The sequence below is a fragment of the Cavia porcellus genome, unplaced genomic scaffold (assembly GCF_034190915.1).
Source record: "Cavia porcellus strain 051 isolate PalLab524CR breed Dunkin Hartley unplaced genomic scaffold, mCavPor4.1 scaffold_17, whole genome shotgun sequence".
NCBI classification, from domain to species: domain Eukaryota; kingdom Metazoa; phylum Chordata; class Mammalia; order Rodentia; family Caviidae; genus Cavia; species Cavia porcellus.
In genome coordinates, this window is record NW_026947500.1 from 31,648,501 (window position 1) to 31,674,124 (window position 25,624).

Consider the following 25,624-nt stretch of genomic DNA (forward strand, 5'->3'; position numbering starts at 1 on the left):
GCTTCATATCGACCTATATCCCAGCCAGCTTTTTTTTTCTTCTTCTGAGAAAGGGCGTTACTATGTTCCTTACTATGAACTTGCTGTCTAGCCTGGGGTGGTCTTGAGCTCGAAACCTTTTTGCCTCAGCCTCTCTAGTTCTGGGATTACTGGGATGCACCTCCATTCCCTGAAACCAGCCTGTTTTATACTTTTTGAGACAGGTTCTCACTAAGTGGGTAAACTGCTCAGACTTGGCTGTAATTTGAGATTCTCCTGTCTCAGCCTATGCAGTTCAGGCTGACCTTGATCCTCCTGCCAGAGCCTCCAGAGTGCTGGGATCACAGGTGTGTGCCACCACACCCTGTTAAACCTTTTTTTATTTTAAATTTAAGGGTGTTCTACAAAACACTCTTCTCCCAGTTTAAAAAGCAGCTGGAAATAAATGCATAATACTATACGTGCAGCCACACTCGCTTGCTTAGCCCTGCTGTAGACCCTGCAATTGAAAGGGCAGGATAAACCCATCATGGTAAATGAAAACCTCCTAACGAAGAGGACGAATGAAGCAAAGAAGGCCATGTCTATTCCAGAGGAAGATGCTTGGGCTTGCGAAAGGCTAGACATTAATTCAGAACAAATGGAACCAGCAGAAACAGGTACTAAAGAAAATTCATTCAGAAGGACAGGCACACAGAAGGTGGATGGAAGGAGAGGGAAGCAGATGAGACAGGGAGTGGAAACCCAAGCTTTGCTCGGTCCCTTGGTCACCTCGCTCACCTGAACTTCTTTGAACCCCTGTTCATAGGGTAAGAGCTGGGACCAAGGATCAGTAAGGTTCTTCCATGTCAAATTCTATAGTTCTATGATTCTGTGGGTAGAAATGAACCATTCTGTTGTTTACCTCGTCTCCAGGAGGGAGGAATTGTCCTTTGAGGTGGGAACTGAGTAACCTGGTGCAGTCACCAAGGCAGAGGTGAGCAGATTTCACAGTGGTGGAGGTTTACACTCTCCAGGTGCTTTGGGAAAATTTCCAATTAGTCTTTTATTCTCTAACCTGGTTTGACAATTGAGGTGGGGGAACGGCAAAGATCTTGTTTAGATTGAGATTATTCATTTGAGTAAAATTTTCCCCTATTTTTATATTTGGGCCCTTTAACTAATACTGAGACACAAACCTTCAAGGGGTGGAATGGGGACTTCTGATGAAAGAATCTGGAAAGGCTTGCAAAAATCCTGTTTCCGCATTTTCGCGCTCTCTTCGGCTGTCCCGATCCTGGCTTCCCCGTGTGTTTCTGGCGGAGTGGGCCAGAGTGTGGCTCCCGACCGCAGGGCGGGGTGGATGGATGCTTCTGCGGGAGGGACGGCGTGAGGGCGCTCGCTCGGGCTGCCTCGGCCCGGCCGCCTGGCGGGCTCCGAGCGGCGAGGGCGCGGCTGCGGCGGCGGGCGGGCCCGGGGAGGGGCTTCCCGGAGGCGCCGCGGCCCGAGCGAGCGCAGCGGGGCCGCCCGGGTCGGCGCGCAGAGCGGCGGCCGGGCTTGTGGGCAGCGGCGCTGCGGCCGCGGAGGACGAGGCGGAAGAGACGGAGGAAGGGCCCGAGATCGCGGCGGCCGGCGGCAGCTGCCTGGGCGCGACGAGAGCCGGCGGCGCGGCGTCCCGAGGAGACCGAGGAGCGGGCCCCGCCGTCGCCGTCTTCCTTTCCTTCCTCTTGTCAGAAATGGGCCCCGACCGCCGCGCGTCCCTCATCCCGCGCCGCCCGTAGGCTCCCTTCGCTCGGTCGTCCCCACCCCGGATCCCCGCGAAGGAAGATGAAGGAGACGCGCCCGGCGCTCAGCAGCAGCGGTCGGGGGAGGGTGTTTCGCCGTTTCCTCTCAGCCGCCAGGACAAGATGGCAGCGGCCGCCGAGAGGGGCTGAGGCCGGGCTGGGTGGTGCCGCCTGCTGAAGCGCTTGGATCCCTGTCCCCGGCACGGCCCCGCGACCCACCCCGGACATGCTCAGGGCTGCGGCCGCCCGAAGAGGGGAGAGCGCGGGCCTCTAGGAAGGTAAGGGCAGCGAGGGGCTCCCACCCTGGGGAGGCGGCGTCCGGCCGTCTGCGGGCCTGCGGCGACACCCGGCCTCCGCATCTTCGGCGCCCCCGCAGCCCGCCCCGGCCGCGGCCCCGGCCCTGGCCCCAACCCCGGCGGTTCCCGGGAGGCAAGGCCGGGCCCGAGCGCGCCAGGCCCGAGGCCGCGGAACGCGGGGCGGCGGCAGCGGCGGCGGCTGGGCGGGGGGCGTCGTTTCCGCGCGCGTAGCGGTGGCGCAGCCTCCGGGAAGTCGCCTTGGCCCGGGTCTGCGCGGCGGTCTCGGCCTCCTTCCCTTGCCAGGGTTGCGCAACGTCTCTTCCCAGCAACCGAAGTTTTGTTTAGTCCCGCTGGGGGGCCTCTTCCCCCCAGCAGCCCGAGGCCGTCACTACGGAGACCTTTTTCGTTTTCACCGTGGGTGGGGGGAGGGTGGACAAACACAAACACGCGCACGCCCCGAGCGCCCGGCCTGTGACGGCGTCCGCGGCTCCGCGTCCCCGCCCGGCCCGGTCACCGGCGTCGCGGGCTCGGAGGGTAACCGTGGGGACGTGCGTGCGTGTGATTGTTGGGGAGGAGAAATGTGAGCCGCGGCTCCGCGTCCCCAGCGGCGGCGGGAGGAAGGCGTGGCGGCGGCGGCGGCGGCAGCGGCGGCGGGGCGCGGCGGGGCTGTTGCCGGCTTCTCCCGTTTCGCTGCCCGCACCTCTGCTCCGCGCTGGGAGAAGTCGCGGAAAGACCCGGGCTGGCCATGTCTGCTTTCCTGTCGAGGGGGCGACGGCTGTTTTAAAATGGTATGTTGCTTTCGGTGGGGGTTAGGGGGAGCGCCTCGTTTCCCTGTCTTAGCTGGACTGGAGGAATTGCGCTGCGGGGCGTGTGCGTAAATTACCTGGGACCTGTTACGGAGGAGTCATGACACGTTCAGTCCTGGAACCGTGTTTTCACAACCTCTCGCCAGCCGGCCTGGTCGGGGATTTATTTTTCCACTTGTCACTTTATTGCTTATAAGGAGCTTCGATCAGCAACGGCAGAGTTTTTCAGATTTCAGATTATCGTCTAGTTCACAGGGAAGCCTGGGTGGTTCTGTTGTCAACTTTGTTTTGATGTCACTGGTACAGAGCTGGGAAAGTTAGCTAGTAAACCAGCCTGGGTTTTGGCGTACCTTCTAGTTTGGAGATTGGCCGATTTTTTTTTTTTTCCCCTTTCCTATTTTAGATATTTGTTTGTAAGCTGTAGCTTTTGAAGTGATAGTTCTTACATTCAAGCTTATTCGCTTGATTTCAAGATTTCAATTGGTGGGTCTTTAAAATTTTTAGAGGTTCTGTTTCTGATCAGATTATATTTTTGATTTTTGATGAAAATTTAAACAGGATCTGTGGGATTTTTTGTTTCCCAAGAAATATTTTAATCCTTCATTCACATTTAATATTTCAGAGGGGCAAATCTTACCATATGTTTAAGTGTAGATTCTGCTTATGTTTGCAAGTGCACGGCTAATTTTATACAATGAGCAATGATAAGGTTTAGATAGGCCATGATTACGCTTAGTATTTTAAGTAAACACAATATGACTGACCTTTTTTAAAAATTGTTTTCATACTTTTATTGGTTATTTTATGCTCTCATGTCATTTCCCAGTTACTGAAATTTAACCAATCAAGCAGGTTTCTTTGAAGTCAACAGAGGTATACCTTGTTGTACTTATGGTTGTATTTGTAAAGTGTAGCTCGTCTTAATGTAATATAATAATGGCCTGTACCAAGCTTATTTTTCTTTAATTTTTTTGTTTATTTAGAATTAGCGTAGAGATGTAAGGAAATATATGTGATTTGTGAACATTTCATTATTTTGTATTTATGGGAATATTTGTTCCTTAGGCATCCTCCCCCATATATTTTCTACGAAGAAATATTTATTGTGAGCCATAGATTAGAAAACTTTTAAACAGGTAAAATGATCTTGAAGTCTAGAACTGCACTGACCATTAAATGTTTCAAATTTATATTTGGACACTGCTGACTACAGTAGCTAAACATACATATTAGGCAAGCAGATCATAACATGGTGAGGCAGTCTTAGTTTATTGTCATAATACTTTTTCCACTGAACCAGTCATTATGTTTTTAAACCAGTCATTGGCTTCTGGGTATGGGGTTTTAAAGTCACATTAAAGTGGATGGTTTCTGTGAGATAATTCTTGTAAACATGCTTGGAAAGGAGCTCTGGATCATACTATTTTAATTTTTTGGGTGTTCTGTCATAGAATACCAACAAAATAGCCTGCAAATTACAGAGATATGTTACTGTACCAAGTTTGATGTTGACACATAAATGTTTATGTTTGATGCAAAATATTGAAAGCCTTTTTCTTGGCAACTTTTTATTTGTGTGTGTGTGTGTGTGTGTGTTGCTGGGAATCAAACCTAGAGATTCAAGTGTGTTAGGCAAATGCTCTACCACTGAGCCACAACCAGAGCAGCTTTTTTTTGCAAGTTTAAAAGGCAACAGTTATCAAATGTACTTGTTGATTAAACTTTTGTTTTTAAATATTTGAGAATGAATACTAAAAAGAGGAAGGAGAGAATGTAAACTTCACAATATGGCAACAGTCTTTCCCACAATCATTTATTCTGGTAACTTTGAATTTAACTTTATTTTGTCAGGTTAGAGAAGTTATCTTCCTGGTGTTTTCATTGGTTATGATGATAAAAGTAGTATAGAATTTCACTATGGGTAGTTAATTTACAGAGGCATAAAAATGTAGTTTACATTAATTCAACAGTAGAAGCTTTTATCTCAGTTTGGACATGAAAAGTTGTCATGGAAATACAATTAAGGTTCTAAGGAACTTTGAAATTCTCTGAATTTATAACAGCCTTCTAGAGCCTGGTGTGGTGGCGGACATCTATAATCCCAGCACTCAGGAGACTGAAGCAGGAGGATTGCTGCAAGATTGGGCCCAGCCTAGGCTACATAATGAGTTCAAGGCCAACCTGACCTACACAGGGAAACCCTGTCTCAAAAAAAAAAAAAAAAAAGCCTCTACAAGTTGTTATTCATGTTTCACGTTTATTAGAGAACACAGAATAACTTGATATATGATTATTTCATTGCTGCCAAAGCAAATATTCCTGTTGTAAAATTTGTGGGTTGCAACTGTCATAATTTCCTAATGTCCAAAGTTGAGACTTACAAGGTGGGGTGTTTAACTTGGAAGTTACTTCTGAAGACAGAGAACTTTGTTAAAGTGGAAGAATCTTTATCACTTTTGTTTTTGTTTTTTTATAAAGGCATTCCTCTTTCTTCACACCTTAACTAGGATGTAGTAGTATTTTTCTCTGTGGGAACAGAGAACAAAGTTTTGCTGAAAGCTTTGTCATGAGTAGTTTGTGTGATACAAATGTAAATGTACAAGGATTTTCTGGTTTTCTTTTTTCTTGTTTTTAAATGGATTGGGGATATAGCTAGGTACAAGGTTCTGGATTCAGTCCCCAGTAAGGGGTGCGTGAGAGAAGTATTTTAAATGTTTTTATTGGTTCTGGATTCTGCTGCTTAGAACATATATCCTGTTTATTATCTTGAAGCATTTAATGTACTTGAATAAGGATATGTATTTGCAGTAGAAGTGGAAGCTTTTAGGGTAGTCAGAGCATTGTGTGGACAATTTAGGGAAGTACAGTTTACTACTTTGGGTTGGCTTAGTATAATTAGGAGTGGTTTGAAGGGAAGAATTTAGTATGTGTTTTCTGTAGCTTCATAGCTAGTCTTTGGAGCTTATCTTAGTCAGTATAGAGCCAAGGTATAATAACTATAACTATTTTTATATTTTATAAGAGTGCTTGTCACATTAGATCTTAAGCCTTTTTTTTTTTTTTTTTTTAAATTAGAGCATGCTGTTCTCAGTTGATACCTGGGCCATACGTCACTAAACAAAGGCAGCGTGTTGTCAGTGATTCCAAGACCCTCACTTGTTATGCTTGGCCCCAGGGCCTTTGAACTTACTACTTGGGTGGAAATTTAAAAAGCTAGATGAGTATTGATAATACTATATCTTTAAGAAAGTTCTTTTATTTTTTTGGTCTTTATCGGTACCAGGGATCGAACTCACGACCGTACACTTGCAAGGCAGGCGCTTATGCCACTGAGCTAAACCCCCAGCCCCTTTAAGAAAGTTCTTGTTGGGGGTTTACTTCATCTTTTATATTTAGTGATTTACTGCTAAACCAGTATTTTAGTAAGCTCTCGTTTTCCAAAAGAAAGTCTTTGTAATTTAACAAATCAAAGACAATAGTTTCTAAAAAATATATTCTGTAACCTTAAGCAGAATGATTTCTCTGATTTTCTAAAGCAATGAAATATTTTGCTCTTCTGAGAGACTGAGGCAGATAAGGTAGGAGAAGCTGGACCGAATTAGTTTGGCTTAATTGAATGTGGGAGGCCAAAACAAATTTTGAGTTGGATACCCACATTGGTAGAGACCAGAATTCCCTTTGTTAAAGTCAGTGAAAAATTGTGGTAGCTTGGGGGAAAGATTAAGAATAAATTGGTGGCACTTGCTAAATGATGTCTTTGAAATGATGTGTTTTCATCATCACTGATGTCAGTTTTCACATCCTTTTTCCTTCCCATCACCCCCTTCCTCTGACCACAGAGGAACACTTATGTTTTTGTTTTTCAGCTTGAAAGATTTTTCCTTGATAGTTTGGGCTGATACTCTTTTCATATCATTTTTTAAAATCTTGTGTTACAAGCTTACATGAAAAGCATAGGACATACTATTGCTGTTAAAATGAGTCATATATAGTATTTTTGTTTGTTTTTTGACATGGGATCTCAATGTTTACTGTATTGTTCAGACTGATCTTGAACTCCTGTGATTTTCCTGCCTCAGCCTTCTAAGTGCTGGGATTATAGGGACACACTACCATGCTCTGTTTAAAACTGATTCTGTACAGTAACTCCTGGTCACTTTGGAAGTAGAGAATTGTCAGGGAGGACCACATAATCCACTCCATCCACCCATTTATGCTGGTGCACATTTTTTTTCTTTCTTTCTTTTTCTTTTTTCTGGTACCAGGAATCAAACTCAGGCCCTCATGCTTGCCAGGCAGGTGCTGCCAAAACAAATATTCCTGTTGTAAAATTTGTGGTTGCAACTGTCCTAGCTTCAGAGGCTAAATCCCAGCCTCTGAAGCACATTTTCTAATAGAAAAAAAATTAAGATATGATAGGCATTAAAATAATAGAATTATTAGATTGAGTCATTACCCTTTTAAATTTTGTAGCTGTTTATTATAAATTACATTTGTTTACACATAGGTAACCAAAAAAAATCTTAAAAGTTTGTTAGAAAATACGTTTGACTGCATTTGAGTAGCCAGTTAATCTATGTTAGGAAAAGATGTTTTTTTGTTTTGTTTTGTAAGATCTCTATCTTGCCATGTAGTCCAATCTGGTTTTGAGTTCAGGTAGCCCAGGCTAGCCTCAAGGTCTTGATTCTGCCTGTCCTCCTGCCTCAGTCTCCTGAGTGCTGGGATCACAGGTGTGTGTGCACTATACCCAGCCTACAAGACATTTATATTTAAAATCTTTAATTCTCCCATATTCTGTTGCATATTATTCATGAAATTACATAAAATATTTTAAGAGCTTTAAAAAACAATATACTTTGAAATATTTGCAGGAAGTAACTTACAAAATGTTGTTCCCTATAAAGCATTTATAAGAAGGACTAAAAATTCCATTTTTGTATGTTTTGACTGAATGTTATCTGTTTAATAATACAGAGTCATGTAGGTTTGATAAACTATACGGCTTTAGATATATAATGCTACAGTTTTAAATAGTTAATAAGTGAGAGTGATAACATTGAAAATTGAACCTGCCTTTCTAGAGACATTACTTCTAAAGTGTAGTTTAAATTAATAATTCTGAAGCCTTTTAAGTATGTAATTTACTGCAGCTATTGTTGAGATTAAAGGGGAAAGTGGTATAAAACTACAAAGAAAATTTCATGTTATGATGCCCCAAAGCCCACAGTTGTGATGCTGTGCTTCACTGCATTTTTAAAGACACAAACACATGTTTTGGACCAATAGCAATCAGACAGGTTTGGTGGAGGCAGTACAGGTAACTCTGCAGAATATTAATTGAGTTTATATTTGAATATAAAGTTAAGATAAAAATAACATGGGTGCAAAAATATTGGATTTGTAATCTCTGTTTTAGTATGCTTTAAATATTTTGTGTAGCTGGAACAAGATTCGAACCTCAAAACGGGAGAATTTTATTATAGTAACTAAAACAATAAGGTATATTGGTTTGAAAACTGTTGTACCCTGTACATATTTGAATGTCCACAAACTGGGTGTTTCTATGCTGTGAAGCGAGTAGCACGGAGTCCTAGTTTTGAGCAAGTAGTAAGTGAAATTAGCCAAGTACTATAAATTTTGTACATTTGTGCATGAAGCAGTGATTTAAATATAGCACCTTTTAAGGCATGGCTGGAATTTGTGACCCTCCTGTCTTAGTCTCCCAGAAGGCCGAGATTCAGGGGCCATTTAGGCTTCTTCATATTATTTAATATGAAATATTTAAGTAAGTAATTTTAAAATACCAAAGTATTCATCTTCATCTTACAGTTTTACATATTTGCTGTTGTCCTTACAATGTTCAAAGCCAAAAAAGATCACAATATGGACAGAAGTTGATCCATTTTATTTTGTGACATACTTTTTTTAATATCAGTTTGATAGGTGACCATTGTAGAGAAACATACTATATATTGGGCTGGGGATGTAGCTCAGTGGCACAAGCACCTGTCTGGCAAGTGAAGTGCGAGGTCCTGAGTTTGATTTCCTGTATCCCCCTCACCCTCTTCAAAAGAAACATACTCTGTGTTAATTTAAGTTAGGAGAGGTTCATATTTCTTGGATATGTTTAATAATCCAATTTTACTGTCTCATTTTTTTTTCTGGACCTGCACAGTTCTCATAATTCCCAAGAAAACTGTGTTAGTTTTGCCTATTCTGCCTATATTTGCTTGCTTTTCAATTTGGAATACAGACTTTGAAACTATTCCTGTGCAAACCTATGGAAAGAAGGTACTAAATGAAAACATTTTGGATGGTCCTTTTAAGGATGTTGAAGTAGATAGGTGTAAAGGATGTTGAAGTAGATAGGTGTAGTGGCTCACACCTGTAATCCCTGCACTTGGGAGGCTGAGGCAGGAGGATTACCATGAGTTCAAGTTTGAAGCTAGCCAAGACTACATAGTGAGTTCAAGGCCAGCCAAAATTAGATATCAAGACTCTGCCTCAAAAACCAAAACAAAACAAAAAGTTGAAGTTATCAGCTGTAATTTACTTCGAACCCACTTTATGCAATGACTTTAGTTTTAAACTTCATAAATAAAAATACATGTCTTTTCTTTTGTGATGCTGGGGATTGAAGCTAGGATCTCACACATGCCAGACAAATACTCTACCACTGCCTTATATCCCCAGATAGAAGTGTGCAAAGGGCAGGTATTGTGTTGTATTCATTGTAATTGTTTATAATACACTCTTTGTAATGAAATTTGACAGTTTGTGATATTTTTATATCTGATTATTTAACATTGAATTCTATATGGAGACGTCCTTAGGCTGTGCTGAATAATACAATTGGTTTGCTAGTAGTGCTGAACAGATAATTGTTGGGATATTTACCTTGCAATTTGCCCTGTCTAACCTAGGCATATTTTTGGTGGTAGTCTTATTCTGTTTATTTGTTTTTCTCACTGTGTTGCCCAAGCTGGCCTCAATCTCCTGGGTTCCAATGATCCTCTGGCCTTACCTATAGTTGGGGCAGCACCATGCCTGGCTTTCCTGTTGCGAGTCTTCATATGTGTATGCATTGTGAAGTTGTTTCCTGATGTTTAGATTGGAAAATGAACTACGCCATTTTATAAGGCTAAAGAGCAGTGTTGGAAAAGGTTATATTAAAATATAAAATAGTGTCTGAACTCTTCTTCAGTTCAAACATGATAGTCTCTTGGCCTTCTGTCTCTTGAAGTGGATAATAGACTTGGGGAATCAAACTTTATTAGAAAAGTGGCCAATGCAGTCATGCTATATTCTGCCTGTGTACTCTGTTGAAAGTATGGTGTCTTTCTTATTTTTTCCCCCTTTTTTATGGTGCTGGGAATTGAACCTAGGGAGTATGGAACCATATCCCTAGCCTTTCTTAGTTTTTAAATATCTCTTGTTAAGCTGGGGAATTAAGCTTAGTGGCATAAGCACCTGCCTTGCAAGTGCATGATTGTAAGTTCAATCCCCGGTACTAGGAGGGGAAAAAAAGTAAAAAAGAAAAATAAATTCTCTTAAGTGGCTACCTGACTGGCCTTGAATTGTGATTCTCCTGCCTCTGCCTCTTGAGTGGCTGAGATCACAGGTGTGTGCAGCCACACCCAAGTAAATCTTCATTAATTACTTTGGCAGATATCTGACCATATACTTGTTAGTGTGTTAGTTACACAGTTGAGTTCTCAAAGCCCTGCTCTATTCCTAACTGCCTTACTTCTAGCAGATTGATCTGTTTCCTGTGTAAAGGTCAGTGGGCATATACTTCCTCCAGATTTACAGCCTTAGTGGTTAAGTGGTAATCTTTATTTAATCAGTTTGCAAGGTTTTGTGAATAAACAACATTTTAAATGTTACCATGGTAAGCATTGTTATAGAATAACTTTGTCAGTTTTGTCATGTAAAATAGGTAAGCATTATTTTTGCATCTGCAGTTTTCTCCAGCTTCTTGTGCAACTGTTTGAAAAATGGCAGAAGGTTAGTTTTGGTCCCTAAGGAGTTTTTAATTATTTGAAAATAAGTTTAAGTAAACTACAACTATTGTTGGCATTTTCAGTCCACAGATTAAGCTTAATATTTAAAATGTTATTCCAGTGGCTAGCCTTACTTTTGAACTTCCTACTTCAAGCCCAGACTTCATAAATATCTTTTCAATTTTTTACATGATGTTGGTATATATTTAGACACTCAGCCCTATAAATATGAAGCAATAAGTTTATCTTATCATTGTATAGTTTTGCTAAGTATTATCTTTCATACTATTTGTTAGCAGTGTGATTTTTTTTATATTAATATAAAACCAGTAGAGATCTTTCCAGGAGATTTACAGTAGAAGAAATGTTTATGTGGCCCTAAGTTCATATCAAGTTGCAGTTTTAGGATGCAGTTTATTATAAACAACATAATATGCCACTTTAAAAAGTTAATGATTAGAGGAAGTTAGAGCCAGACAGAAGCAGTTCTAATAGATTTCTAAGAATTCAGTGTCCTTTCTGGTAGGTTTTATTTTGAGAACCTTAACGTATTACTATTTATGTTCTTCCTGTTGTCTTTTTTTTTTTTTTTTTTTTTTTAATCTTTTTGAGACAAAGATCTCTCTAAGCAGGTTGGGCAGGCCTTGAGCTCACTTTGTGGCTGGTCTCGAATTCTCAAGGATCCTCCTGCTTCAGCCTCCTGAGTGCTGGGATTATAGGCATGAGCCACCATGCCCGGCCTTTTTACTTTGTTTTTGAAGCTATTGTGAAAGCCAGTCTTCAGTTGACAAGATGCATGTAACAAGCTCTGCAATTTAGAAGTTTGTACATTAAAAACGTTTTTAAAAGTTCTTTACTACCTTCCTTAAAAAGACTGCTTAAATAATACGGTACTTGTGGGGACTAAAATCTGAATAGGAAAAATGTATTTTGAATTAATAATGTAGTATATACATCAAGACCACATAGGTTCATAGCAGAATTTGGAAAGTATAAAAAGATGACTTTTTTTTGTTCCAATTAAATTTTGAAAGCCCCAAAATGTCTATAATAAATCTTTCAAAAAAATTGAAAGTACTGTAGTCAAACTTATGCTTATACTTTTAACTGTTATAAGTGAAAATGCATGTATATGAGAAATGGAGGGGCAAGAGCCACTGTTTGACATTCCTACTTTATTTTAGAATTTTAATTCTTATGGTGTACGTTACCCTAGAGTGACAATTCTCTGTCAGGTGTGAATGTAGAATGTTATACTATGGGAAATCCAAGACGAGACTCTTAAAGGAATTGTTTAGGGTAGCCCATATTATTGAAAAGTTTTGTAGATCTTGACTTTTGATTCTATAAATGTTTATTTAAGATTTTGATCATTATGTCTTACAAAAGAATATTTGTTGGCAAAATCTTTTTAAAGTGAAGTGTTAAAAGTGGACATTTGATCCTCATCTGTTGATTTGAGTTGTTTCAGAGATCAGTTAGAGTGAGAGGTCTTGAGAAGGATCTTTTGATCTTTGCCTCTTTTGTTTTTTTTTTTTAAAGACATGGTCTGAATTTGTAGACTAGGCCTTAAACTCACAAATCCTCCTGCCTCAGCTTCCCAAATGCTGGAGAAAATCTTTGGTTTTTTTTCATCTATAATACTTCTATTTGCCTTTAAAATTTAGTTGCATAGGTTTTAAAAATAAATAAAAATTTCACCAAGTGCAGTGGTATATACTGTAGTCCCAGCCATTTGCAAGGTAAGGCAGGAGCATCAAAAATTTGAGGCCAGCCTGGGCGGTGTAATGAGTATGTCTCAAACAAAACAAAACAAAACACCCAAAGTTTTATGATGTTTCTTTTGGGAATGACTTTCCTGTAAAGTAAAATAGTAATGTACTTTGTTTTCTCTTAAAAGGGTTGTTTATAACCAAATTTGAATTGCTGTTCATTTTTCGTAACAATCCATTGGTAGCTATTGGTCATACAAAGAATTTAAGTAAAGATTTTTCTTTCAAATTCCAAGTTTTATAGACTAAAATTTTGAATTGCTAATCATAAATTGACTTAAGGAAAGAGCTGAGGTAAACTTTTAGCTAATTAGTATGTCCTTGTCTGATTTTTGATTTATATAGGTAGCTTTTTTTAAAATGTAGGGAATTATCCACTTCGAGAAGAGTAATCCCTTTTCTACCCTTGTTAAAGTAAACATTTGTACTGGTAGGGTGATTTCTAGCACCTTTGAAATGTCCAGCAGGTCATTTTCTGTTCCAAAAGTTGTAACGTTTTGCTAAGTCAGACAAAGCTTGTTATTTAACATGCTGATTTGTGTTATAGTCAACACATTCTCTAGATGCTTTGTTCACAATACTGCTGGAAAATACCCAAGATTTTAGTATTTTTAAATAAATGTTTGGCTGGCATCTCAGATAGTAGGCTTAGCTTATGAAGTTTTATTATACATGGATGTTCATTTATGTGAACATGTTTCTTTCTTCTGTGAAATGGTTCCATGTAATTTCTTGCACAAAATACTGGCAGATGAACCTGTTAATGACATAATTATTTAAAATATTAGCATTTAATTGATTCATGAGGAGTTAGGCTCATATACTCTTCATACCAACTTTTTTCTATATGCACTTTCATTTTTAAATTTCTACTTAGAGAACCTTATACACACTAAAACTGTGGTTCTGTCTTTTCAAGAAAAGCCTTTTTGTTGTTGTAAAAAAAATGTATTGGATCATTTTGAAATTCTACTGTTAGTGTCTACTGAGGGACCAGAAGCTCCAAAAATTACTGTGTCTTTAGAAACACATATATATATTATGTTACATTATTTGAGGGTTTAACCCAGGGGTGCTGCACTACTGCCCTGTGTTCCTACCCTATTGATTTATTTTTATCTTGACACAGGTTTTAAATTGCTCTGGCAGTCCTCCTGTCTCAGCCTCCCATGTACTGGGACTATAGGCATGTGTCATGGCTCTGGCTCATCCCTTGATAGTTCTTATTTGAGTGAGTTATGATTGTTGCCAAATGGTGAAATTTTAAATCTTCTCATTTATTTCTATTTTCCTGTTTTTCTGTCATATTCCCCATGTCTTTCACATTATCCCTACCCAAGATACTTTCCCGGGTGAGCTACGTGTTACTTTTCTTGAATGTTCTGCACTTAAGAGAAAGTGGGTTAAGGCACAGGGGCCTCCAGTGTTATGGTTAAAATGAGCTCATTTTTCCCTCTCAGTTCTCTGCTGCTTGTTTTGGTGTTTCTTTATATTATTTGGCTAACAATTCTTCAGGCTGGAACCATGTTCCTGTCACTTCCAGCCCCTGTTTGCTGACCACCCTGCCATTCTTCCTTCTAGTCAGCCGTCCATAACCAGTGCTCTCAGCCGCATTCCCTGGGGTCTGTCTTTGCGCAGGTACTCATCAACAATTACCTAGATAGCTACAGAAGTCTTCCTTATAGTACTGTCTCCATTGTGGCTCTAATTGTCTCTTTCTTTCTGACATGTTTATCATTTCTACACGTTTTTATATCTTGCATCATGTCTAATGTATATAGAAACATTTCAGTCACCACTTTCTAGATTCTGCGTCTGGAAATTCAAACAGCCATGAGTTCAACTAAAGATAGAAAAATAACTGCATCGATAAACATATATAGATGATTTTTCTAATCATTTGCCTAAATAATGTTGTATGAGAACTACTTACATGATGTTTATAGTGTATTAGGTATCATAGGCATCATAAGTCATCTAGAAATGATTTAAAGTACATGGAAGGATGTGTGTAGGTTATGTGCAAATAACTGTGCCATCTTACATAAGAAAATCCTGAAGAACAAATTCATAGATTTGTCTCCTTTGTAATAAATACAGTTTATAATAAATGATCCATGTTCTTTTTCAACTTGTTTTTGTTGTGTATTTTGAGATTTAAAAGATTAAATACGTGATATCATCATGTTTATATGTAGTTTCAGTTAAATCATTTTCAACATTTCTGACATGTACATTTTAGCACTTCTGAAATTGGCACACGTTGTAAAGTCAGTGATGTGTTTCTTTTAGAGATGATGATTTTCTTTTTGTGGTACATAAATGTAAAATTGTACGACAAAGTGCATTTGTATTGTGTAGTGTGTATTATATGAATAAGACATGTATTTTCTGATTTTAGGTTATTTTATTTTTTTACACCTATTGTGCTGTAGTGAACATTTCCTATGTCTTTGTATTTGTGAGCGTTCCCCCTAGACAGAAGACTTGTTGGATCATAGAGTATGTGCATCATCAGCCCTGCTCTCTATAAAACAATAGTACTTTTATCCAGTGTATGAGTTCCTGTTGCTTTATTTTAACACTATTACTAAAAGTCTTTTAGCTTGTGTTTCCTCTAAAATTACCTGTTATCTTTTAACTGTTTTTCTATCAAGTTTTACTGAACGCGATGTGACTTTAGATCTTTTGTGTCATGTGTTTTGCAAACCTTCCCCATGTCTAAGGTTAATTTTTATTTCTAGTATTGTTTGGTGAAAATTTTAAATTTTAATAAAGTCAAAATTTGTCAGTTTTTTGTCTCATTTTTTTTTGTGTTAGAAGAAAACCTTTTTCCTTTTCTTTCAAAGGTTAATGATTGATTTGTTAAAAATACAAGGTGAATTTTTAAGAAATATTTTTAAAGCAGGATCTCTCTATGTCGTCCAAGCTGGTCTCCTGCTGCAACCTCCCAAGTGGTGCGTTACAGGTATGCGCCACCATGCCCGGTTTAGGATGAATTTCTAAGAGGGATACAAATTGAAATTTTCTGTGTAAGCTGATCATGGTGTATATAAGCATTTTGAGATGTTTAGAGACTAAGATTTTTTCTTTAGTCTTCTTTGGGAATTTTCTTTTGGTCTGTAGTGTTCTATCTACAACTGGTGAAGTTTTCCTCCTCTTTTATATTTATCTTCCTGATAAAGAATCTGGCATTTTAGTTGGAGAATAACTAGAGGGTGTGTGTGTAAGACTATTGAAATATATTGAGGGACAAATAAAGCATTATAGAATTCCCAGGATAAATGGAAGGTAATCTTGGTACTCTGGGAGGCTGATGCAGGAGGATTTGAATCAAGCTTAGTCCGGGCAGTTTAATGACCTAACAGAACCCTGTCTCAAAAAGCTAAGAATGTAGCTTAGTGTGGAGTCCCTGGGTTCAAGCCTCAGTACTGAAAAATATTCATTATGATAAATTCACAAGGGATCATTTTGTGGCTAAAATTTGGGAATTATTAATTGAAAATAGCGAAGCTGCTCACTTTCCCTTCTTTCCTTCCATTCTTCCTCCATCCCTTCTTTCTTTCACCATACTGTTAAATGAACCCAAAGAGTGTTGCCCTTTTCATTTATTTTTTTGAGACAGGATCTCACTAACTTGCCTAGACTGGCCTGGTACTTGCATTCCTCCTGCCTCAGCCTCCTGAGTACCTGGGGTTAGAGGCTAATGCCACCGTACCTAGCTCTTTTCTCTTTAGTGAAGCGCTTCCTTTCTCATTTTAGATGGGGTAGGGTGAGGTTACCATTTTAGACTGGTTACCATACTATTGGTCACCAGTTCAGTACATACAGTATGTAAAGTAGGCCTATCTACTGCTTTACTTTGTAATGTTAAAGAAAAAAGTGGAATGATTTTAGGTAAAGTAACTTGATTATTTGAAAAATAGTATACCAAATTTAATTGTTTTTAATCCTGTGTCCCTCCCCAACTCTTGGTCCCATTCCAGTTTGCAAAAGAATTCACTGAATTTTCATGTGAAATTTGTCCTGATACTCCTTGTTTTTGATAGTAGGTACAGTACCACTGTAGTCCTCTAGTTCATGACTTTAATCATTCATTATATAATTAAATTTGTGGTGTGTATTTACTCTACCATAGTAGTCTGATTCACAGCTTTAATCACTCACTATATAATTAAATTAGTAGTGTAATAGTTACATCCCTAACCTTTTCCCCACTATTTTCCACATGGGGTGCAAGCTGACCTTGAACTTGGGATCCTCCTGCCTCAGCCTCCTGAGGGGATGGGATTACATGTGTATGCCACTATGCCCTGCAATTGTAAAGTTCTTAAAAAAAAAAAAAGACCTCTTGTCCCTCTATAAGATGTTGAGAATTTTTCAGTTGAAATAAGAGTGAAGTTCTAATATGATTGTTAAATAATACCATTATATCATAAAATAATTACTGAAACGTTATTGATATCTTAATATGTGTTACCACTGATTAATTAAAAAATTTTTGTTGTTGTTTTTTGAAATAAGGTCTTGCTATGTAGGTCAGGTTGACCTCAAACTCCTGATCTTCCTTCTCAGTGCTGAGATTATATATAGTCTTGGGCCAGTATATCTCAGTTTATTTCTATTTAGTTTTTTTTTTCTTTTTTTGTGGTGGTAGAGATTGAACCCAGGGCCTTTCCCCTGAGCTATATCTCCAGCCCTTTTTAAAGTCTTTTAGCCAGGCCTGGTGGTACATGCCTGTAATCTCAGTACTTAGGAGGTGTAGGCAGGAAGATGACAGTGAGTGGAGGCTAGCTTGGTATGTGGTGAATTCAAGGCTAGCCTAAGCTATGTAGTGAGAGACTGTCTCAGAAAAACAAAAACAAAGAAATTAAAAAAATTTTTTTTCAGCGAGGCGTAGTAGTACACACTTGTAAATTCCTGTATTTGGGAGGCTGAGGCCTGATGATTGCCATGAGTTCAGGAGCAGCCCGGACTACAGAGTGAGATCCTGTCTCAACCCCCAGCCCCCAAAATATTTATTTTTTGAGACAGAGTCTTGCCAAGTTATCCATGCTGCTCTGGAACTTTCTGTTATCCTGCCTCCGTCTCCTCAAAGTGCTGAGATTACCCACATGTGCCATCATGCCTGCCTTAATTTTTTTTTGAGACAGGGTCTTGCTATGCAGTTCAGGCTGGCCTTGGGCTCACTTTGTAGCCCAGGCTGGTCTTGAACTTGCAAATAATTCTGCCTCAGCCTCCCAAGTGCTGAGATTACAGGAGTGCACCATCATGCCTGCTGCTATAATATATTTTTAAACTGCGAAAAGTAACATTTTTTTTCTGACTATATTCAATAAGGCAAAATCTTCATGGATAAACCAACCTGGAGTAGTCATCTGTTATTTACAGGAAATTAAGTTATAGATAATATTATCACTTTAAAGACTATCTTCATTGATTGCTTTCAAGTGAAGAGATCACTTGTCTGAGCTTCTGAGATCAAGATATAGACATTAGTACAAAAATTAGAATTGTGATAAGGATGTTTGCAATAGCCTATAAAAGATGAGAAGTTTGAGAAGATGTAAGATATGGAATATTTTGAGACTTTACTCATTGAACTGTATGTTAGAGTTTGCAAGCAGTGCAAAAGTAGTTTAGAAATAGTCAAGTTTTTCTTTGGCCTGCTCCTCAGTGAAGTAGGTGACTGTTTCATTTTTAAAAAGGTACTCTAGGCTTAGATTGTGGGTGGCTGGTAAAGTCTTCCAGGGGCTGGAAACATTTCTACATCTTTGACAGTCAGGACAGTGTTTTAAAGCTCCTTTTTTGGAACGTTTAGTTAGTCATTTGCCCATAAAAATGTTGAGTAAAGGTTGCCTTCCCTAAAGTGCTTTGACTTTGAAAAAGTTTATATGATTGCTACCCCGCTTAAAATACACCACCTCTTACAAGTTCCTTATGCTTGCAATCGTTGGGATAAAAATTGAGAACTATTGTAGTCAGATTTTGAATTTTGGTTTTTTTGCTGCTTAACATCTTTATAAATATCTCTTGTGTTATATAAGAAAAATGTTAACTTTGAATCTTACTACTTTCTGTGAGAGGAACTAGAATTTAGTCAAGAATACTGGGAGTTTGGATGGTTGGAAGATAATCAGAGAGATGCCAGGTCAAAGGAAAAGACTGGCAGCAGTTTGAGGACAGAATGTGCCAGGCTCTGCTGATCTGAGGGTCAGCTCTTTGGGTTGGTGATGAGGAAGGGAAAGAAGGCTGCGCGAGATGACTGAATCCAAGTGAAGATCCAAAAAGGAATGGGATAGAGGGGTGGCCTAGGTCAGGAAGTACCTGCATCTGTGTGCTTCTCTTTCATTGTTGCTAGTTTTTCAGCATGCTTACTAAGTTTATATATTGCTTTTCATTTTTTTGGTTTCTGTTAGTCAGCACAGCATGCCAGGTGGTAATTACAGTATATAGTGTGTACTGTCTCTATGTGTGATTTGACTAAGAATGTGTTGCTCAGTGATTAAACTTAGGACTGCTCTTAACTGTGTCTACAGTGCTTCATGCTATTAGGGTGACTACTCCAAGAGTGTTAGTGAGGTTATGAGAAATCAGAAACTTCGTGTGCAATGTAAAGTAATAGAGTTGGTATGAAAACAGTGTGGTGAGTCAAAAAATTAAAAATAGAATTACTGTGTAATCCAGTGATTCTGTTTCCTGATAGACACATGAAATAATGGAAAGCAGTATCTCTAAGAAGTATTTCTATACCCACGTAGCAAGGTTATTCAGAATAGTCAAATGGTTGAGGCAACCCATATTAGGGATTTATAAATACAATATGGTATATACATACAATAGAATATTATTAAATCTTTCTTTGTTGTTTTGTTTTTTCTCCGTTTTTTTTTTTTTTTTTTTTTGAGACAGGGTCTTGCTATGCAGTCCAGGCAGGGCTAAACTCACTTTGTTGTCCTAGGCTGGCCTCAGACTCATGGCAACCCTCCTGCCTCAGCTCCCAAGTCCTGGGATTGCAGGAGTGCACCAGCACACCTGACACATTTAATTTAAAAAAGGAAGAAAAATTCTGCCACATGCTGCACTATGAAGAGATTACCAGACCACAAAAAACGCAAATATGTGATTTTGCTAATGGGATATACCTAGAATAGTCAAGATTCCTAGTGCCAAAAGTAAATGGTGATTGTTAGGGATTATGGAGAGGGAAGATAGAGAATTACCATTTAATGACTACAGGGTTTCAGCATCAAATATGTTTGGATTGGATAGTGGTAATGATCACACAGCTTTGAGAATGTACTTAATGCCCTGAACAATACACTTAAAATGATTAAAGTGGTGAATCTTATCTATATCTATTCCTATGATCTGATCCTATGATATATATACATATATCTTCCCAAATAGTTGTTAAAAAAGGAAAGATTTTTTAAATGGAGATTTGAATGAGTAGAAAAAAGTTGAGAAAGGAGAGTGTAAAGCATTATTACTCTTTATTAAATGTATTTGTGATGCCAGTGTATTTAATAGAACCTTTTTATATATGCGATGTGTGCCTAAAAGTAACAAAATGATTTAAAAATTTCATATTAACTAATAAATTGAACAAGTTAGTAAAATATTTGTTTCCTCTTGCCCTTTTCAGAAAGCATGATGAATAATACAAAGAATATGAAAAGATCTGTAGTTAGCAGTGGTCAGATCCATGATTGTGGGTGTCAGTATCAGTCTTACCCACTGATTTGTAACTGTAAAAGATGTGAACAATTTGGGTAGGGGTCAGATGGTGCTTAAAATTTATTAGAGGATTAGAAAAGTAAGCTTATATTTTTAGTTTGTTTGCTCTGCTATTACAGAATTCCTTAGCTGGGTTATTTATAAAGAGCTTAAGGGTCTGGAGGCTGAGAAGTCCCAGTATCAGGCTACTGTCAGATTCAATGTCTGATTTGTTCATGCTCTGCCTCAAAGATGGCACATTACAGCTGTGATCCTTCTGTGGAGGGAGCAAACAAGATCCTTTAGGCCCTTTTTATCTCATTCACACGGAGGCAGCCCTCATGAGCTCATTACCTGCTGAAAGCCTTGTTTCTTTTTTCTTTTTTTTTTTGGACACAATACTGGGAACTGAACCCAGGACATTGCATGTGATAGGCAACCACAAAGGAAGCTTAGCTAAGGTAAGCTATACCCCCAGTTCTTTTTTGTTTTTATTTATTTTGAGACAGGTACCCCATACATTGTCCAGGCTGATCCTGAACATGTGATTCTCTTGCCTCAGTTTCCCAAGGAGCTGGGGCTACAGGCGTAGCCCCACACCTGAAGCTCGTTTCTTAATACACTACCATCACCTTGGATGTTGGATTTCAACATACAGATTCTGAGAGTATGTAAACGTTCAGAACATAACATGTTAAAGCACCTGAAATGATTTAAGCCTGAAGAATGGAAGGAAGCTTAATAGTTGCTCTAACAGTAGACTTCACTATCCTCTGAGTAATATTTTATAGGTGGCTCTAGTTTACGAAGGATAGTATTTCAAAACTTCATTCCTGAGTCAGTTGATAAGAACCAATGACAAGGTCATGAATAATGTAGCTATAGAGGGTTACACAGTATATATTGCATTGAAAAATAATAGAAATAGATTATCCCAAAAAGTATTTTTAGATTCCAGGGGCTTGAGTACTCCTGGATATAAAGCCTGTGTAAAACTCGTAAACACTGGGTATAAGGTATTCTTATCAGGTCATTAGTTTATCTGATGGAGGATAGGAGAAGGGTAAGACTTAATACCTAGATGTGGCAGGTAACTTCCAGTAGTCAAGTTAATAACTTACAGTTCTTTCCTATAGTCTATTGTAACTGTTTCCAGTTTCACCTTTTTCTGATGTGCTGTGTATTTTTTATGTGACAATCCTACTGTATTTATTTTCTAAAGTTTGCTGTGAGATTGCTCCCACAGAGCACAGTGACTAAGAGTTGACTGGGCAGTAATAATGACTTTTTCTAAGGTTCCTTTAGTTGGCTGAAGTTGGGACCCTTGGACACACTGTTTGGTTTCTAGGTTGGCATGTTTAGGAAGAAAAGATACGGACAGCACGATTCAGAAGTTAAAACATTTTCTTAAGTTCTCTGAGTCAGTTACTAGGATCTCAGCTTTTGTTCAAATATAGCAACACCTTAACATGATGTGGACTGACTTAAAGTTGTGTATATTAATCCTGTTGCCGACGACTTTGAAATCAAGTTCAAACCCAGGGCCTCGACGTTTGAACTTGAGGGTCCAGAATTGGTAGAACCTTGAATTTACCTAGGATTTTGTTGTTGTTTTTACAGACTAAGTCAGTCTCATGTTTTAGTGTGAGTCAAAATGACCATGGGAGATGATATAAACCTCACTGTAGGCTTACTGAATTAAAATCTTTCTGAATGGAGTTCTAATTGTACATTTGTTCCTTTGTTTCTTTTTTTAAAAATTTTTTGAGACAAGGTCTTGCTATGCAGTTCAGGCTGACCTTCTACTCACCATGTAGCAGAGACTGTCCTTAAACTTAGGGTGATTCTTTCTGCCTCAGCCTCCTGAGTGCTGGGATTACAGGTGTGTGCCCACCACACCCAATTTAATTTCTTTTTATTTTTTTATTTTTATTTTTTATTGGTACCAGGGATCGAACTCATGACCACCCGCTTGCAAGGCAGGCACTTAACCTACTGAGCTAAATGCCCAGCCCCTCCAACTTAATTTCTTTATGTGACAATTAAGGAGAAAATATATACATATCCAAAAGTAGATGTGACAGCATTATGAATACCTATGCATCCCTTATCAAACTTCTGAAATAAAGTTTTTGATTAATCTTATTTTATTCATATCCCTGACAATATTATTGTCAGTCGATAAAGTGACATTTAATTTTTGGACAGTTTAATGCATGGTGTGTGTGGCACGTGTGTGTTTGTGGGGTACTGGGATGGAACCCAGGGCCTCACAAATGCTAGGCAGGTGTTGTACTAGATTTAGGCCACAGCACTGTGACCTTTTTTTTTTTTTTAACTATCAGAAGGGGAGCTTGTATTTCATTTGAGAAATGAGACAATAGGCCCAACAGGTGTCCAGAACTGTCTCAGGGCACAGAGCAGATGGGAGAGGATAATGGCAAGTGGGGCTTGGTATTAGGCGCAGCACTGAGCTCAAGTCATTCTGTGGACTGAACCTTAAGAGCAGGTTGTCAGTTTAGTGCCACCATCACTTATGTTACCATCTGCCCCAGTCTGCCATGGTTTGTAGCAGCCATTCTTGCCATCCATGTGTCAATGGGCTGTGGCTAGTGCCACTGAAACCACTGCAGGTACAGGAATGACAGGGTTTCCTGGGAAATAGGTGAAGTTGGAGTGATGCTGCCACAAACCATGGAGAGCAGAGATTGCTCACAGCCTCTAGGAGCTGTGGTCATTGTTGGTAAACCAGATGGCCTATTGCAGTGTTACGATCTTAGGTGATCCTCCCAGCCACGTGGGGACTCTCAGAATCCCTGCTTCATTTTACCCTAGTGATGGACAAGCCTTCTCTATCAGACTTCAAGAGACACCCTGGATTGCAAATTAGGTACATTGTGCTAATGATGTCATTGGGGACCTTGACTACTCCTATCGTTATGTTCCACCATGCCTTGTGTACTAGATTGTTTTCTGGTTTGTTGCCTCATGGTTCTAAGATGCCTGCTATATCTCCAGTTATCATGACTTCTGATCACTAACCAGTAGTAGTGTTCAGAGAAAGAATAATAGTATCACTCTCATGTTTTTAAAAGATTGTCATGTATCAAGATTTATTTAACTGATCTATCTATATTTTAATCAGGAATTGAACTCAGTGCCTTGAGCTTGCCAGGCAGGTGCTGTGCTACTGAGCTACAGCTCAGGCCCTTAACTGATACACTCTTGATGGATGTTTTGTTTATTTACAATATTGTGTTGCATGATACAGAGCTTCAGTAAAATCTTGTACCATACTTCATTTACTTGAATTTTGAGGTCAGAAGATAGATCCATTTGCAAGTTTGTTGAATGCTGATAAATTGCTTTTCCATCATCACTATATGTAGGAGCCTTCCAGAATATTCATTGTTTCTTATTTAAATTCATGCTTTCCTTTTAGTTTCACAAGTATGTTTGTTCACTTACTAGGTTATTTTTAGTGCTGGGCTTCAAACCTAGGGCTTCATGCATACTAAGAAACACCGTACCACTACTATGTATATTTATAATAGCTGATATAAATTTTTTATCTGTGAATTATATCATCTGTCTCAGTCATTAAGTATGAGGTACGCAAATGGCTTGAAAATTAGGGGAGTCAATAGCAATTGCAGATTTGAGGGTAACATTGAGGAACCTCAGTGAGTTTGATACATTGAGAATTTTCACTGTGGTTTTGATCCACCACAAGAATGATAAAGAGTAGTTTTGAAAACTCCTTTGAGTATAGTTACAGAACAGATGCCAGTGACATTTTACTTAAATGAAATGGTTTGGAACTTGAGAATTTTGATTTGCAATTTTCTGTTATCTTAATTTGTCTAATAAGGTTTTTATTTTTCTGTTATTTTCATGTTTCTTTCCTTTTTTTAAATAACATTTTACTATGTCATTTAGGCTGGCCTTGGACTTGCTGTATAGCCCAACTGTTCTCAAGCTTGCATTCCTTCAGCCTCAGCCTGCAGAGGCTGGAATTAGAGGCTGTGTCACTAGGTCTGGCCCTGATTTTTTTTCTTTCTCCTACAGTACTGGGAATTACACCTGGGTCCCTCAATGCTGAGCTACATTCTGACCCCTTTTTGTTTTTTGAGATAGTCTTCCTAAGTTGCTGAGGATGGGCTTGAAATTGTGAACCTCCTGTCTCAACCTGTAAGAATGCTGAGATTATAGGTGTGTCACCACCCTAAGTTTTTAGTAAGGTTTTATAGCAGATTTTTTTTTTAACCAAGGCCAAGTCATTTTAGAATGTGATAGGTAACACTCAAGAAATTTTGAAGAAATTGAAGGAGATATGATTTGAGACATTTATCTCAAGTGTAATCTGTTTACTTTTCTTTTTGCCACACCTTCTTAGTTTTGTGACCTTGGGCCAAGTATTGTCTCTCTCTGGATTTTAGTTTTCTTAACAGAAAATTGGGAAGTTACTACTTTTATTGAATAAAATATTAAAATGTTTATAAAAATGCTCCATATAGGGGCTGGGGATTTAGCTCAGTGGCATAAGCGCCTGCCTTGCAAGCAGGCAGTCGTGAGTTCGATCCCTGGTGCCGATAAAAAAGGAAAAAGCCAAAAAAAAAAAAAAAAAAAAAAGCTGCATATAACATGGCTTTTGTTTTTTTCTTTTTCTTTTTTTTTTTTTTTTTTGCACCAGGGATTGGACTCATGCATTTGCCAAGCAGGCGCTTATACCATTGAGCTAAATTCCTGGTCTGGCTTTTGTTATTTTTAATATTATAGATGTATACTGTGATGGCGGTTGATGTTTGTTGATTTTTAAAATAGTAGATGACTACACAGTGCTATACAGAGTTATAAATTGTGAGGAATGAAGGTAGTTTGAAGTTAATCCAGCCATCTGAAGTTTATTAAACACCCACTAACTGGGCACTTTGATTCAGGCATGCAAAGTAGCAGGGTACGAGGACTCCTGGGAGAACTCTTGAGTGCCCAGCCCTGCTGAGGGTGACTGATGAGTGTGTGTGTGTCCTAGGACAGGCTTTAGCAAGAAGGTATTGTGTTGCTTTGACTTAAATCTAAAGGAGTTTACTAAATAGTCAAGTGGAGATGTTCAAAGACATAAAGGAACATCCAGAGTTTCTATATTTGGCTTATCTTATTTTTTGTTTAAGACAGGGTCTCACTTGTCCAGGCCTCCTTTAAACTCTCTGAAGAGCCTAGGAGGGGCTTGTCCTTGCAGTCACCTTGCCTCGACCTCCTGCATGCTATGATTATAGACATGTGCCA

The 25,624-nt window shown here is 39.0% G+C and overlaps 1 protein-coding gene across 4 annotated transcripts in view; it reads left to right on the forward strand.

Annotated features, from left to right (window-relative positions):
* The first annotated feature begins 1,501 nt into the window (after nt 1–1,501).
* The window catches only part of Hipk3 (homeodomain interacting protein kinase 3), an 89,896-nt gene continuing 65,773 nt past the window's right edge, over nt 1,502–25,624 (forward strand). For 3 of the 4 annotated variants that reach the window (XM_063227744.1, XM_063227748.1, XM_063227746.1), the window contains exon 1: nt 1,502–2,020. The gene's annotated coding sequence lies outside the window, so the exon portion shown is untranslated. Of the gene's footprint in view, nt 2,021–2,664; nt 2,827–25,624 lie in introns of those variants that run through there. The other variant, XM_063227745.1, reaches the window with a different exon arrangement.